This window comes from Meriones unguiculatus (genome assembly GCF_030254825.1).
Source record: "Meriones unguiculatus strain TT.TT164.6M chromosome 13 unlocalized genomic scaffold, Bangor_MerUng_6.1 Chr13_unordered_Scaffold_28, whole genome shotgun sequence".
Taxonomy (NCBI): domain Eukaryota; kingdom Metazoa; phylum Chordata; class Mammalia; order Rodentia; family Muridae; genus Meriones; species Meriones unguiculatus.
The window spans coordinates 6,773,115-6,778,912 of NW_026843644.1; positions in this window are offsets into that span (position 1 = coordinate 6,773,115).

Below are 5,798 nucleotides of genomic sequence, written 5' to 3' on the forward strand. Positions count from 1 at the left end.
ATATAGCTCGACAATTGTTTAGACAGATTTGCAGCACAGGAAAAATTCTCATGTTGTATGCTAGTGACACAAAGTCCAGCATACTTTCATTGACAGCCAGGTTGAGCGATTTGCCATAGGGTTTCTTTAGTTGTGCAGAGGACTTTGAGTTTTTCTAGGTCCCACTTATAAAACTAATTGTTGGCCTTAATTTTTGAGCAAATGGTGTCCTATTGAGAAAAATTTTTTTTTTTGCACTTACACCATGCAGAGTACTGCCTGTGTTCTTTTTCTAGACGTTTCAGTGTTCTGGGTTTCAAATTTATGTCCTTGGCCCATTTGTAGTCATTTCTTGTGCAAGGTAATAGATTTGGTTCCAATTTCATTCTTTTACCTGTGGACATCCCATTCTCCCAGAACTATCTGTTGAAGATGCTGCCTTTTTCCAGTGATTGTTTGCTGTTTGTTTGTTTCTTGGTATCTTTGTCAAATATTACATGGCTGCAGCTAAGCTCACTCATGTTTGGGTTTCTGTCTTATTCCCTTAGTCTCCATGTCTGTTTCTGTGTCCGTAGCATTCTGTTTCAGTAATATAGTTCTTAAGGTATCTTGATATCTGTGATGGAAATTCCTCCAGCATGGTTCATGGTTCTTCTGGCTATCCAGGGTCTTTTGTGATTCCACGTGAGTTTTAAGATAGTTTTTGTTCTGTTTGTTGTTTATTCATTTGTTTGGTTTTGCTTTTGTTTTAATGTTTCCATGAAGAAAGAAATGGAGGGGGGGGTTGTTTGGGGTTGCATCAAATTTGTAAATGGCTTTTGATCATTTTCACTATGTTAATTTACAAATCCATGAGTCACCTGCTTTTGAAAATTACATTTTCAGGAGCTCCACAAGGAGAGCAACAAAAGCAAAAGAGCAGGGCACTGTTTTTTTTTTCTTTCTGAGACTGATACTCCAAAAAAGGACCATGCATGGAGGTAACATGGAACCCCTGCATAGAAGTAGCCCATGGCAGCTCAGTGTCCAAGAAGGTTTCTCAATAATAGGAACAGGGACAATCTCTGACATGAACTCATGGGCTGGCTCTTTGATCACCTCCACCTGAGGGGAGGGAGCAGCCTCACCAGTCCACAAAGGAAGACAAAGAACCCAGTACTGAGGGGACCTTATAGACTAGCATCAGATGGAAGGGGTGTAGGATCTCCCCTATCATTGGACTGGGGGGAGGGGCATGGGAGAAGAAGAAGGAGGGAGGGTTGATGTGGGGAGGATGTGGGGATGGGGACTACAGCTGGGATACAAAGTGAATAAACTTAATAAAAATTAAAAAAAAGAAAATTACATTTTATTGGAGTTAAAGAGGTACTAAGCTGTTAAAAGCGTGTATCACTTCCCAGCACCCACCAAAGAGGGCTTATAACCTGTAGCTCCAGCTTCAGGGCATCCCACAGCCTCTTTGACCTCTTCTTAAACTCATATATACAGATACATACACATATAGACATTTTTTAAGTGGGTCTTGGGCTAGACAGACTGCCTGGGTGTTAAGAATGCTGGCTGTCCCTCCACGGTGCTAGGGTTCAATTCCTAACACCCATATGGCACCTCACAAATGCTGATTACTCCAGTTACAGGGAATCTTATTATTATTTTTTACTGGCCTCTACAGACACCAAACATGCACAAAGTGCCCAGATACACAGGAACAATACCTATACACATAAAATAAATAATAGAAAAAATTTAAATAAATCTTTTTGTAGAAACTACATTTCATTTTCCTATTGTGTAGGCAGGAGAGGTAATATAAAGATACAAGGATGTAGTGGTGTATACATGGACACAAAAAGCACAGCTCAGGTCTCAAAGAAAATAAAACTCAGTTTATTCTGGAGCCAAACTGAGTGACTGCCCAAGAAACATGCAGATAAGTCAGCTCAGGTTTCATGTTCTCACACTAACGTAGTTTTATGTTTATGTTTTATAGTTGCAGAATAAAGAAAACCCTAAAACCAGAGCCAATTTAAAATACACTGTCGGGTTCATCAAAGAGACAGTGACAGCAAGATGCTGGAGTCACTTCCCCAGGTCTCAGATGCTATCTGATGACATCATCAGCTTCAGGGTTGGTGGATGCTAGTGGTCTGCTCAGATAACTGATGGTTTTTATCTGTTAACTACAGGACGTTTCGTCCAACACATAGGTGGGCAAGGAAATAGCTAATGGAAGGCAAAAACTACTTCCAAGATAAGGTACAATTTGGCACTGGGCTGCAACTTTTCCATCTCTGCACATCACTGCATCTCTAAGCAATGAGTCTTTGCAGACCCAACTTCTTTCCAGAGACTCTCCTTCACAGAGGTCAGAGGACAGCTTGATGGAATGGATACCCTCCATGCACCATGTTGGTTCCAGGGATTAAACTCAATATATCAGGCCTAGCAACAAGTGCTTTTACTGACTGAGGTATCTTGATGGCTTAGTAAACAGCCTCCTTGTAATCCTCTCCATACTGAAAGGTGTGCTGGCTAATTTACATCAACTTGACATAAACTTGTGTCATTTCGAAAGAAGAACTTCATCTGAGAATATTTTCCCATCAGTCTGGCCTGTGGGAAAGTCCTGTGGTATGTTTTCTTAATTGGTAGTCCATATGGGGTCTCTTCAAGTTGCTATGGGGAGTGTCACTCTTTGGCTGTGCTGGTAATCCTGGATACTGTTACAAGGCTGGCTCCAGAAAAAAAAAATCCTTCTTTCCTCTCTGCTGGGTGCTGGCTGCTTGCTGTTAAAGTGGGCAAGTTCATGAAACTTGGGAAAGTGTTGCTCGTCCTAGCTGGATGCCACTCCAGATGCAAACCCATCACTGTGAAGAATATTGGTGATGGCACCTCAGAAAGCCCTTACCCTGTCATGCCCTGATGGCTGGAATTGACCACTATCCTCAAAAAGTGACAACTGCCCAGGACCAGATGAAAACTGCTAAAAGATGAAAGGTCAAGTCCTTTGTGAAAATTTATAACTACAATCACCTTATGCCCACAAGGTAATCTGTGGACATACCCTTGGACAAGACTGTTGTCAAAAAGGATGTCTTTAGCTACACAGCTCTGAAATGCAAGGCCAGGTGGGAGGCCAAGATCAAGTTCAAAGAACAATATAAGACAGGAGAAGAGCAAATGGTTTCTCCGGAAGCTTCACTTTTAGGTATATTTTTGTTTCCATCATTAAAAATTTAAGAAGGAGGAGGAGAGTTATCCCAGCAAGTCACAAGAATCAAGACAGTAAGCAGCATTCCTCCATGCTCTCAGCTTCAGGTCCTGCCTTGAATTCTCATGAATTTCTGGCTAGTGGACTACAAAATGTCAGTTGAAGTAAACACTGTCCTTTCCAAGTTGCTCTTTGTCATGATGGTTCATCACCACAATAGAATCTCTGACTAAGACACAGCAACACAGGTAAACAAGAAAGGGTGAATGAGGATCACTGAGATGGTGGCTTCTTGTTCCCAGAAGACATTGTTAGGAGAAATGGTGGACAGGCACACAGTTTGGTTTCTAAACAAGACCAGTACTAAAGGAGGGAAGATCATGTGGCCTAAAAAATACCTGCCAGGGTCTTTTTGGTGGACTTCCAGCCTTAGTTCTGTCCTATCCCACTGGGATAAATTGGTACTTCTCTTAATACTCAACCAATATCAGGAATGTCCACAATAGCAGGGCATGTTGGCACACACCTGTAAATCCCAGCACTAAGGGAAGCAGGGCAGGGATATCTCTGTGAGTGCAAGGCCAGCCTGGTCTACAAAGTAAGTCCAGGACAACCAAGAATATGCAAAACACCCAGCCAGTATTAACAAACAAAGAAACAGAAAGAATATCTAGTTATCCCTCAAGTATAACCCTCATGAGCCTTGGGCTTAAATTCATTGTGTAACAGATAATTGGCAAATTTCCAGGTATGATGAATGTAGAAAAATAACATTGTTCTCATTCATTTTTGCTTGTGAGAAATTGGGTCCAGGTTCAGCATATCCCACATAGACAAAGACATATGGAGCTTGGGAGTAAAATCCAGCCCAGGAGAAGTAGCTGAAATATCCCAGTTAGGCCTCAAGGGGCCATCCTCAGCCAGCATGTCCTCTATGAGACCTTATCTCAAAAATAAGCAAATAGAACCAGTGAGATGCCTCAGCAGATGAAGGCACTTTACTGGCCTAATCATGATAACCTGAATCACACACCCAGTTCCAAAGAGCAAGGAGAGAAGTGAGTCTAAAGAGGTGTTCTCTAACTTCCTCTTACCTGCTGGCACTCATACACATACACAAGGATAAATAAATTATTCCAGTATGTAAGCCAAAAAAACCATTTCCTCCTGAAGTGGCTTTGGTCTTGCTGTTTTGTCAGAGCAATGGTAACCCTAACTAGGACATCCTGTTTCAAAAACTTAAGAGAGCTCTTCATTCCTGTTCATCTCAGAAGTCCCAAATGGCCTTCAAATACATGCCAATGTGCCATTTCCAAATTCCTGCCTTATCAATAAGACTTGTAGGCCAGCAAAAGCTAAAGGGGTAGCAGCAAGTAGAAAAACAAATTCCTAGTGAATTGTTAAAAATAAACATTGTTCTTCTTGATTCTTTTTTTTTCAATGCAGTTTATTCAGGAACCTTGAACAATCATCTGACCCTGGGGAAAGCCAGCCCACAGCTTAAATAGCCTCTGGGTAGCCAACCCCAGCGTGCCACGTGGGCAATGCAGATAGGTCCATATACATGGAAGCAAGCCAGATCCTCAGCCTTAGCCAAATGTGGAATTGTTCATGACAGAGAGCACTCCTCATCGGGAAGGTGGAAGGCGGAAACCAGCTCCATCTTTAAGGCACAGCATTCTGCAGCTCTCTACAGTTCCCCCTTTTTGTTTTAGACACATCAGGCAAGAGTAGAGGTCTTATCTCTGATATTAGAAATAAATTGGGACTTTGTACTAATGTTCATTTAGGTGTCATCCACCCAAAGAGCATCAGACCCGTCCGATACCTTTTTCTCAGAGGCAGGACCTGGGGCATCAACCCGCATGCAATCAGACATGCTCTTCTCTGGGTCCAAAGCGGCTGATTCTGAGTGCAATGCTTAGCCTCACATCCTGAGCATAACATTTTAGCTTTTTATGGTAGCCAACCATGCTTGGGGAGACTGTCCTGCTTCAATGGCTGTAAAGGCCTGAATGGTCATGGCTGCATTACTCTGTTGTGAGACTCTAACCCTGCAGCTCTTCTTGATTCTTAGAGTCATAAAAACTGTTGATGAGAAATGCAACAACACATATGAATCTAATTTACACATGTTACATTCTAGAGGATGATGCTCCTAGGTGCTTCATCCAACCCTCACTGTAACCAAATTTCTGTCAGGTCAGCCTGTCATTGTACCAGACAACTGCTCCCAGGAGGAGGGGAACATGACTGACATGGAGTTGTAAGCCCAGAGCCTGGAGATGGAGGCAGAAAGTTCAGGATTTCAAAGCCAGCCTTAGCTACATAGTAAGTTTAGTATACCCCCATAAGAACCTGTCTCAAAAAGAAAATCAAAATTCAACCCAACCCAAACCAACCAGCCAACAACCTTCCCTCCAAACAAGAAACCAAATTTCCAGAAATCCTAGGTGTTCACTGTACAGTGTATGGACATCTTTATGGGTTTATCTTTTCATGTGTGTGATGGAAGTGTTTTGCAGAATGACTGTAGATGCTTGACCACATGTCACCAAGTTATCAGGGCAGCTAAGTTCCCCATTATGAATTGGGTGCCATCCAGCCC